Genomic DNA, 12,057 nt, shown 5'->3' on the forward strand with positions numbered 1-12,057 from the left:
ATGCATTATTCAGCACGTACCAGTTCTACATCCTCGATTTCATGAGGATTGTGAAGACCATGGAATTGATCCTTCATTCCTTCCACGCACACGATATGGTCAAGCCGTTTTTCAGTTTTGCAAATGGAGACATCATCAACTTCTTTGCCCCCCTCGAAGACATTGGGTCCATTGCCTGATCGTCTTCTATCTCTCATTCAAACGTACGATCGTAGACACTATGGAGGATGGTTGGGAGCAGCCCTTCCACCAAACGGAGAGGTTTTCAGCTTTTGGGGTGCTCGATATGTGATTGCACCATCTACCATTCCCAATGGTGGACGAGGTCTCTTTATTGCACAGGATTTACGCGTGCCCGCAAACTCAGAGGTGACTCTTATGTCATTTTGTGGGCCCATTTATGGTTGGGGTGCATGGCATGCACTTGTTCGCTTTATCAGAAGTATGACAACATATGGGCTTTGTGCTAATGCGGCCTCACTCACCGAAAGAAACATTAGATATAATTGTGGATCGCGGCTTTATATTGATGGAAGACCCTATGCTCAAGGAAATATAGCAGGGCTAATCAATAGTAGTAGAGGGAGAAATGAGAGAACAAATTGTAACTTTATGGAGTGTGAGAATAGTCACGATCCATGTTATATGATTAGAGATGTACCCATATATATAGTAGTGTGTGCTACAAGATCATTACAAGCTGGCGAGGAATTATTTGTAAATTATGGATGGCGTCGGCCATCACCAGCCCCTCTTTGAGAATGAAATTTGAGATAAAGTGTCGGCCTCTTAAATTATGTATGTTTCAAATAATGTATCCAGCTTTGTAGCCTAATCAGCATTTAATTTTGACAAATATTTGATGATATATTTCATTGTCTCGTCAGTAATACAACTAAGGGTATTTTAGTGTCTTGTCTAAGGTTATCTTGAGTATAGATTTTTGCTGCTAATATTCTTGAATTGTGTTGTAAAAAGGGTTTTAATGTTATGATTATATCACTTAATAACTCGATTGTTGTTACTTTAAATCATTTCTTCATGTAGACTATGTTTATACATGCAGTGTGGTCCAGATGTTGAGGGTGTATCTAGCTCTCACCGAAGTCACCATATCTTGCCAGAGGAGTACATGAGGCTTTTACGTACACAAGATCCAAGTACATATCAACGACTTAGAGATGAGTACAATGCAAAATGCACAGAAAAAGTGACCAATGAGGGACATGTTGATGATGACATCAATGAGTTTATCGACGATTGGTTCCAAGCAAGTAGTGAAGAAGAAACTTGTCCGCATGAAAAATTTCTATGAGAAGAAGCTTCAAGGCCCATCTACGATGGTGCATCCATATCAAGATTGAGTGTGACCTTACTCATCTTGAATCTCCAAACACGCTACCAATGGAGTAATGCATCAGTTTCTGCATTACTATCGTAAGTTATATTTGTATTTTGTTTGCATAAAAATAATGGCTCTCAATCACTTTTGTGCTCATTAAATATTTACAATTGAGTGGTAGGCTTCTTTCGAACAAGATTCTACCATCAAACAATGTGATCCCAAAGTCGAGGGACGAGGCAATGAAAATGATCGCATCCCTTGGACTCGAATACAACACAATTCATGCATGTGTCAATGATTGCATTTTGTATCGTGGAGAGTATGAAAATGCAACCACTTGTCCCAAATGCGGTATTGCTCGTTTCAAGGCAGGAACCTTGAATGTCCCTATGAAAGTTCTGCGACACTTTCCCTTGGCACCAGTTGAACACATCTTCCGCAGCCCCAAAATAGCCAAGCTTATGGATTGGAGTTCGAGAAATGCAAGTATAGATGGAGTCATGAGGATTCCAAGCGATAGCAAAGCATTTAAGCATATCGATGCTACATGGCCAGAGTTTCATTGGGAGCCTCGCCATATAAAATTTGGAGTTGGCTTGGATGGAATCAATCCCTTTTCCATGCGATCGAGCAACTGGTCAACTTGGCCCGTAGTTCTTATCAACTACAACATCCCACCATTCATGTTAATTAAGAAAGAGCATTTAATGTTGTCTTTGTTGATTCCTGGTATGTGACAAATATTCTCATTTCTAAATAGCACACTCATTTCTATTTGAAAAATGTCAAATTTAAACGATGCATCAATGTAGGGAAGCGGCAAGTTAAAGACATCAACGTATATCTTGCACCGCTCATTGATGACTTGCAACAAATATGGAAAGGAGTAAATGTTATTGATATGTCAAAACCTGTGGGTAATAGAAGTTTCAAGGTTCGTGGCATTTTAGCATGGACAATACATGACTATCCTCCCTATGGCTTTGCATCAGGTATAGCAGGGCTCTTTAGTTGTTTGTTTGTTTATACAATCAAAAAATTTGGATGTTGAAAACATAAAAATAGTTTTTGTTTCTCTCAGGCCTATCAACAAAGGGTTACAAAGCATGTCCACCATGCAGTGATTGGCTACGCTCCAAATATAGTCGAAGTTTGAGTAAAAATATATACCTTCGACATCGACGATTTCTTCCTCCAGATCATGTGCTACGTTCCAAAGCGAATGCGAGACATTTTAATGGCAAAGTGGAGAATGGACGTTGTCCAACGCGAATGACTCCAAGAGATTGGTACGTCAAGTGGACAAACGGACCTCTAATAGATCCGGAGGCAGAACTTGCAAGCGATAATGATGACGAATATGATTTGCGGCAGTCGTCGAGAGGCAAGAAATCAATGACACAAAATTCATCCATATGGTATACGTTGGAGTATTGGAAAGATCTAAAAATAACTCATTTGCTTGATCCCATGCACATATTTAAAAATGTTGCACACTCGCTTTGGAATCATCTTATGGGCTTCAAGGATACAGAGGCTGCAAGGGCAGACCTAAAGATTTGCAACTGCAAACGATCACTATGGCCTATAATCAATGAGAAGACAGGAAATATTACTTATTCACAGGCACCATGGGTACTCACAAAGCAAGAGATAAGCGTCATCAATGAGCGGATACGATGCATACGTACTCCTACGCGCTATGGTGCTTCATTGCAAAACATGTTTACCATGGATGATAACTCTCTTTCGGGTCTAAAGACACACGACTGGCATAACTTCATTAAGGTATGGTGCCTCTCTAACATGTATCGTCAATTTCTAATGAAGGTGCCATTACATTATCATTTGTTAACACTAGAGCTAATCTGTGTGCAGCCAGTCGTGGGTCTAAAGACACACGACTGGCATAACTTCATTAAGGTATGGTGCCTCTCTAACATGTATCGTCAATTTCTAATGAAGGTGCCATTACATTATCATTTGTTAACACTAGAGCTAATCTGTGTGCAGCACGTCTTGCCACTTGTTATCAACGGTTGTTTGACAGGGGGTATTAGGGATGTTATATATCGATTGGGATCATTGACAAGGTATTGACAGTGGAACATCATATTGTTCTTACTTCTTTGTCACAAAAATCTTATGCTAATCACATTGTTTCTCTTTATAGATGGATTACATCCAAAGAGATCGACTCACGTTGTCGTGTTGTGGCACGTCTATGCAGTGAAAGCATGTTCATGGAACAACTTATGTGGAATCTGGGCCTTGAGCAGCAAGGACAGATATGGAAGGTATTCACTCAGATACAGTGGCATTGGAAGCTGTATGAAGGTGTATGGAGTGGGCACTCGTATGCTGTGTTTGAAGTGGTATGGAAGCATGGGCAGCTCTTGTACTGGAAGCGTGGGCGGCAGTTTGTCCAGGAAAAATACAAGAGGAGGAGCCATTGTATTGTGTGGCCATTATGAAGCTTTAAAAAAGAAAATAAATGAAAAATATACAATATAATGTGACCAACTTGTGGACCACGTGGAAGATATGGTGGCTGCCAGCACGTAGCCTAGAAGCTGGCGAAAAATCCAGAAGAAGGGCCGCCTAGAGGAGAAACCGCGGGGGTAGAGAAAGAAGGGGAATCGCCTTACAGGGAGGCGGCAGGTAAGAGGGCCGCCTCGTTGATGAGGAGAGCCCTGTGTGTTTTGTCTTGGGCGCTGCAGCAGATAGCGACAGCTATGGAGGATGCAGGCCGTCATGGTAGAAGAGAAGCCATGCCAGGCCTGATTTCAGATGTCTTGGTGCCGGAGGAGGCCGATGTGTCGCTGCAGCGGATGCTCAGGCTGATGCAATCCATAGCTCGCTCTTCAAGGGATGAACCATCGCCTTCAAGAAAGATCCAAAGAGCATTATGGTGATAGTCAAGATCAATTTTACATGATGGCTCTGTCCAGGCAGGGCTTCTGGATCTCAATAATTACTCAGATGGTGAGGATGAAGTCGAACATAGTGAAGCAGATCATGACTTTACACCCTCTGAGGCAGCAGAGGGGGTTGATGATGCTGGAAATAATCTGCATGTTCGCAGACATGACTCTGAAGTGCTTGAAGCTCAAAACATGCATGTTGGTAATGTTGATGGTACTTTTTTTTAAGGAGACACTTATGTTGGGAACCCAGGAGATTACTTGGATGCAGAAGGCCTCGAGGTATTCATCCAATAGCTCATTCATAATAATGATTCTAACAGGGAATCTCCGCCAGCTGCCAAGCTAGCTGTAGAAACACTTCCCTCAGTCCTCATCAACAAACAAGAGAATATAGATGATGGTTCTGCTGTGTGTGTTGTTTGAAAGGAAGTATGTTGCTGGGGAAGACCATGATCATCTATGTCTTTTTAGGAAGCCTATGAATAGTGAAGGTGACAGGTTTCTGTGGGCCTGTTGGCTATGGTTTAAGGTGTTTATGGGATTATGAGCTCTCTTTGCTCATGGTTTTTATTGTGATGATGTTTATATAAATGTGGTGCCCTTTGAAGTTCAACCACATACTCTCACAGCGAGAAGTCTCGCGCTTTCCCAACGACACCGCCCACGTCACGACATTCTTTGGTGAACCCGACGTGAAACCGCTGGGGTGAGAGTGTGGTGAAATCCCCGTGAACTATGTATGTGATGATTTCAGCATATGTATGAGGCAGAAAACCTTGATGGCCTATGATCTAGAGGGTATTCCTTAAGGGTACAGGCAGCAGAGCCTGTATGATTTGTTGGTACCATTTGACCCAGGTGGATTAGGGAAGAAGAAGGATTACAAGGGCTTATGACACTTGTTCACCTCAAGAGAAGGGGGTAACAAAGAGCTTGTATAGACTTGTAGTTCTCTCTTAGGACTGTAGAATGGGCAACAAGGACTTGTGACACTCATCCTTCTCGATAGCTGAGGAAGGAGAGGAGCTTGCAATGACTTGATCCATTCCTGCCACTTCAAGGGCCTATGACACTCATCTATTCCAATAACCAAGGATAGAGAGGAGCTTGTAGTGACTTGAAGCTAACCCTTTGTCTCAAGGGCTTACGACACTCGACCTTTTTGATAGCTGAGGAAGGTGAGGAGCTTGTATTGACTTGAGGTCTTCCCTACAAGTTGCAAAACAGTTAGAATGCTCAAGAACTTATGAATGCCAGAAAGGTGGACACTTCTTTGTACTCTAATTGTCGGAATATCTGAAAGAAACTCTTTGAAAAACAGGGCTAAATGTATGCAATGATAATCTGAATGAATGGTTCAACATAGAGAAAGCCCAAAACATCAGAAGGATAAAAGGAATGCCAATGCAGAATGCTGTAGAATTGAGTGTATGAACATGGAGATTAAAGCTCTACTTGTTGTTCAGGAAAGCCATATATGATGGCATTATATGTACACATGGATGCTCATTTGTAATACATGAATAAACTATGTGCCAGTTAATGGCTGCAACCAGTTAGAGTCTTTGAAAAGAAGCTCATGGTGATTTGAAGCAGTACAGGGCATCGGTGGAAGGGGAGGCAAACTGATAATAAGCTACAGGAAGAAATTCCATCAACCCCAGGACAAATCTCTGCAGGAGTGACACCTTATCTTGTAGTTCATGGTTTTGGTTAGAGCCCCTACATTAAACCCATCGAATCTCAAGCTATCCCGGTGGAAGAGAGTAAAAAAAGTAGAGGGCAAGGACTTACTTGTCACACCAGGATCATCTGGTTATGAGGGTGCTATGGCAATGGATTATGATAAGCCATCATCTGATGAAATTGATAATGTTCCAAAAACTACAGACAATGCTGCAGCTTGGTACACACCAACTCCATCAGAAAATGTTTCTGAAACTGAGCAGGCCCAGCAGAAGTCATTGAAAGAGAGCGCCTCTGAAGGGATGGCTGCCACCAAAGACACTGCTGTCACTGGTGCAGCAGCAGCAGGTGGTGGTGCTATGGGTGTAAAATCTGTCTCAGGTGAATGTGAGAACAGAGACATGAGTGGGGGCAAGAAGAGCATGCTAGAGAAAGCTAAAGAGAGAATATTTGGCTCCTCTAAATCAATGAATGAAGGTTCTGAAGAATTTTCAGCACAGCAGCAGGAAATGAGCAGTTGAAGGCTTGTGAAAGCAAGCCAACGGTCGCTGGCAGAGTTGTTGGTACTGTTGTAAGCCTTAAAGATACTGTTGCTTCAAAGCTTGGCTATGGTGCTAAGATCCCAACAAGTGATGGGACAGCACAAGGTGAAGCCATGCCTATGGAGACTGATAAAGCTAGTAATCAAGAGAATGTACGTGATCAGTCTTCCAAATCTGTCTTGCAGAGGCTGCAGGATAGTGCCGCTGGTGCAAAGGGTGCGGTCGCAAGCAAGCTTGGATATGGTAGCTTACTCATGCCTATGTAGCTGAGAGTGGGTTTGAAACTGATGTATTTGTAGGGAGTATCCTTATTGACATGTATGCCAGATGTGGAAGGCCTGCAGATGTACAGAGTGTGTTTGAAAAGCTACCAAAACATGACCGGGTGACATGGAGTACAATGGTTGCAGGGTATGTTCAGCATGGGCGGGGTATGTTCAGCATGGGCGGGGTGAGGAGACTCTCCATCTTTTTGAGCAAATGCTGCGGGAAGGGCTGGAGCCAAGTTGGAGCCAAAGGATACCATTTTTGTTAGTGCTTTGAAAGCTTGCGCCAGTACATCAGCTGATCATAGGGGTAATTTCATTCATGGATATGTTGTCGAAAGTGGTTATGATTTGGATGCATGCGTCAGTAGCATGCTAATTGATATGCTTGCAAAACTTGGGTCTCTTGAGGAAGCTCAGAGAGTGTTTGACAGTTTAGGACAAGAAGGTGTGGTGCCATGGACTACTATGATTGCAGGATATTCTCAACATGGACATGGACAAGCAGAACTTTTTGAACAAAATGCAACAGGAGAGGCAAATGCCCAATAATGTTACTCTTATCAGTGCCTTGAATGCATGCTCAAGTATAGCTGCCCTTTCCCAAGGCAAGCTAGGTCCATGCTCAAAGTTGCGTAACTAATGGGCTTGAAGCTTCTGATACAATGTTGAGAACTGCACTTATTGACATGTATGGCAAATGTGGAAGCATGGTGGATGCTCATAGGCTATTCAATGCAATATGTACAAGGGACCTTGTGAGATGGAATGCATTGATTGCAGGATGTGCCTGCCAAGGAGAGACTGAGATTGTATTTCATCTGTTTGAAAGAATGATGAAGGAAGGCATTCAACCAAATGAGGTCACATTTCTTAGTGTTCTTGCAGCATGCAGCCATGCAGGTCTTAAGGACAAGGGCCAGAAGTGTTTTGAGGATATGATCAACAATCATCACATTTGTGCAACTATTCAGCACTATACTTGCATGGTTGATCTTCTCTGTCGCGCAGGCCAACTTGATGAGGCTGTTGTAATGTTAGAGAAGGTGCCTTTTCAACTTGATCTTGCGGTATGGAACACCTTGTTATCTTCTTGTCAAAAGTGGGGTAATTTAGAGCTTGGTACACAAGCATTTGGTCATGCGGTGAGCATGAATGAAACACATGCTACAACATTTATCTTATTGTCAAACATCTATGCTGATGTGTACATGTTTGAGAATACACAGATGGTAAAGACTGTGGGAGTTAACTTAAAAAAATGCTGAGCGTGGGGAAAGTGAAATGGCTTTTTCACTGTATGCGCAAATGCAAGAGCAAGGTTTCTTACCAAATACTGTGACCTTAGTAAGCATTCTGAAAGCATGTGCCAGAACAGCAGCTCTAGAAACTGGTAAAAAAGTCCATGCTCGCTTGATGGCTAGTGGCTTTGAGTTAGATGTAGTGGTTGGGATTGCCCTTATCAATATGTATACGAAATGTGGGAGTCTGGAGAGTGCAGCTAGGGTGTTCAAAACTTGGCATATCAAAGATAAGAGATATGGACTACCCTGAGCATAAGGCACCAGCCTCTGAGACAACAGGGAAGGTTAATGTCAATGGGGGTTCAACCCCATTATCAATATGTATACGAAATGTGGGAGTCTGGAGAGTGCAGCTAGGGTGTTCAAAACTTGGCATATCAAAGATAAGAGATATGGACTACCCTGAGCGTAAGGCACCAGCCTCTGAGACAACAGGGAAGGTTAATGTCAATGGGGGTTCAACCCCATTATCACTAGAAGGTTTGAACGAGGATGATGTTGGCTTAACCATGCAAGATGGGCAATACTACGATGCAATGCTATCTTTTGCAGATATTCTCGACACGCATGGGGAATCTAGAAACACAGTTGTGGACTGCTCTGAGAACAATCAAACTGTATATTAGGAAAGTAAAAGCTGTGAGAATTTCAACTAGGGGGATGCCAAACCAACACTTGTGCAAGTTGCATTAGCTGGCAAAGAGAATGGAGATGGAGTTTTAACAACCCTTGAAAATAGGCTTCTTATGAGAGCAGGATGATCAATACAGCAAATTCAACCAGTCAGGAAAGCCTTGATGAGAATGTGGGTTCAGAGGATGAAAAAGCTGAAGATAACGTGCCAAAATTTGATAAAGATGAAGGCAAATCAGTATAAATTTGAATGAAGATTAGCCTATATAGCAACTTGGTGGCACATACCGGAGCATGTGCAGGTTTAGAGGGGGTGGATGTCGTGGTGTGGCATGTCTATGCAGTGAAAGCATGTTCATGGAACAACTTATGTGGAATCTGGGCCTTGAGCAGCAAGGACAGATATGGAAGGTATTCACTCAGATACAGTGGCATTGGAAGCTGTATGAAGGTGTATGGAGTGGGCACTCGTATGCTGTGTTTGAAGTGGTATGGAAGCATGGGCAGCTCTTGTACTGGAAGCGTGGGCGGCAGTTTGTCCAGGAAAAATACAAGGAAGAGGAGGAGCCATTGTATTGTGTGGCCATTATGAAGCTTTAAAAAAGAAAATAAATGAAAAATATACAATATAATGTGACCAACTTGTGGACCACGTGGAAGATATGGTGGCTGCCAGCACATAGCCTAGAAGCTGGCAAAAAATCCAGAAGAAGGGCCGCCCAGAGGAGAAACCGCGGGGGTAGAGAAAGAAGGGGAATCGCCTTACAGGGAGGCGGCAGGTAACCAGGGAAGAGGGCCGCCTCGTTGATGAGGAGAGCCCTGTGTGTTTTGTCTTGGGCGCTGCAGAGCAGATAGCGGCAGCTATGGAGGATGCATGCCGTCATGGTAGAAGAGAAGCCATGCCAGGGCTGATTTCAGATGTCTTGGTGCCGGAGGAGGCCGATGTGTCGCTGCAGAGCAGATGCTCAGGCTGATGCAATCCATAGCTCGCTCTTCAAGGGATGAACCATCGCCTTCAAGAAAGATCCGAAGAGCATTATGGTGATAGTCAAGATCAATTTTACAGGCAGTATGATGGCTCTGTCCAGGCAGGGCTTCTGGATCTCAATAATTACTCAGATGGTGAGGATGAAGTCGAACATAGTGAAGCAGATCATGACTTTACACCCTCTGAGGCAACAGAGGGGGTTGATGATGCTGGAAATAATCTGCATGTTCGCAGACATGACTCTGAAGTGCTTGAAGCTCAAAACATGCCTGTTGATAATGTTGATGGTACTTTTTTTTAAGGAGACACTTATGTTAGGAACCCAGGAGATTACTTGGATGCAGAAGGCCTCGAGGTATTCATCCAACAGCTCATTCATAATAATGATTCTAACAGGGAATCTCCGCCAGCTCCCAAGCTAGCTGTAGAAACACTTCCCTCAGTCCTCATCAAACAAGAGAATATAGATGATGGTTCTGCTGTGTGTGTTGTTTGAAAGGAAGTATGTTGCTGAGGAAGACCATGATCATCTATGTCTTTTTAGGAAGCCTATGAATAGTGAAGGTGACAGGTTTCTGTGGGCCTGTTGGCTATGGTTTAAGGTGTTTATGGGATTATGAGCTCTCTTTGCTCATGGTTTTTATTGTGATGATGTTTATATAAATGTGGTGCCCTTTGAAGTTCAACCACATACTCTCACAGCCAGAAGTCTCGCGCTTTCCCAGCGACACCGCCCACATCACGACAACGTGATATCCCGCAACGAAAGCTAGAGTGTATTGAGCTCCTTTGTCTGATGGAGAAGGAGTTACCTACCTCCTTTTTTGACATTCAAGTCCATGTTATGATCCATCTCGTTGAAGAGATAGAGATTGCTGGGACCGTGAGTACATGATGGATGTTCTGGGTTGAAAGGTACATGGGGATATTGAAAGGATTTGTGCGCCAGCTGCTAAGAGAGCTTATCTTGCTCTTCACGATGGCTTATGTTCTCTGCTTCATAGAAGTCAGTAGCCTGTTGATACTGCTCTTGCTCAATACACAGAAGTGCTTCTTGGTCATCCTCAAATGCGACCCTTAGCTCCTCTTCTAGCTGCTGAGAGAATAGGGCTTGCTGTTGCTCTCTTCTTCTATGCTCCTCCTCATCAATCTGGCATTGTTGCTCTTCCAACACACGCTCCTGCTGCTCAGCCTCTGAGAGAGGTCGGGGGAAAGGTGTACACGTGGCTCTAAATGAGCCGGTGTCTCCAGGCTGCTTGGAGACATCCTCAATATTGTCCAGTCCTGAAAACACATCCGGCTATACATCTTCCTGTCGGGTCTCTACCTCTCTGTCCATGCTGGTATGCTTCTTTTTGATACGTTTTTGCACTTGTTGAAATGCCTGTGTCGCGGCGACTGCGTGTATCAAGTTGTGTGCACCAGCAGATGGTACGCTTGGGTTCTCAGTTTTGCGTGCAGTGTGCTTTGTTCTAGCCATCCATTGACTTACACGAGTGAATGAACGTGAAAATGTAAATTTAAAACTCACTTTTACAGGTTTATATAGTTTTTGAAAAAAACTTATTAATAAAAAAAATCTCTAGACATTAATAAAAAAGCTTTAACTTAAAAAAGGCTACAATTTTGTAATATGGAACCCATTTTCGACCCATACGCCTCCGCGCAGCGAACCACTCACGCATCCCATGCACGGCACTTGATGCTCGCCATGCAATTGCTTGTGTTGCAGATTGACATTTTTTACAACCCTTCTTAGTAATGACACCTGCCCTTTTGGTTTTTGTCGGCGTCGACCTCCCAAACTGCGATAAAACCAATTAAACATCTCATGCAAGGCATTACTTTTTTCCTTACTACCTCCACCATGTCACGTGTTCTTAAAGTATGCTGCCTTAGCTTAATAATGAGAGCGCTCCATTCCTTGGGTGCTCCAAATTGCCATTGGACCATATTCGTCCAGAAAAAACTGTGCATGGGCAAATATAATGTGTTGCAACAAAGAACATATCAGAATTTTACTATTTGGCGATTAATATCAGTAAATAGATAGAAAGGTAAATACCATATAGTGGGTGATATGTGTTTCTCCCCATGCATCAACCATTTGCTGAGTAAATGTATGTATTGCAGTCTTTAAGTTTGCAATCTCCTCAGCAACAAGTGGAGCCTTTTCTAGCAATTGAATCATTTTGTCAAGTGACTCCCACAGCCTTGCCCGCTTGAGACCAAGCTCTGCATTATTCCCACGATAAGTGGTGCATTCACAAATGGCCTTCCATAATTCATATTTTGTGTGACTATTGTACCCCTCGTAATTTGAGAGAAGGTGTCTTGCTTTGGACCCACCCATGCATATTTTGTTT

General features: G+C 43.1%; 1 pseudogene; it reads left to right on the top strand.

Annotated features, from left to right (window-relative positions):
- Positions 1–7,431: 7,431 nt before the first annotated feature.
- On the top strand, positions 7,432–8,034 carry LOC147612121 (pentatricopeptide repeat-containing protein At5g15300 pseudogene; annotated as a pseudogene).
- The last annotated feature ends 4,023 nt before the right edge of the window (positions 8,035–12,057 follow it).

The sequence above is a fragment of the Cibotium barometz genome, chromosome 46 (genome assembly GCF_041138505.1).
Source record: "Cibotium barometz isolate CiBa-2024 chromosome 46, ASM4113850v1, whole genome shotgun sequence".
Taxonomy (NCBI): Eukaryota; Viridiplantae; Streptophyta; class Polypodiopsida; order Cyatheales; family Cibotiaceae; genus Cibotium; species Cibotium barometz.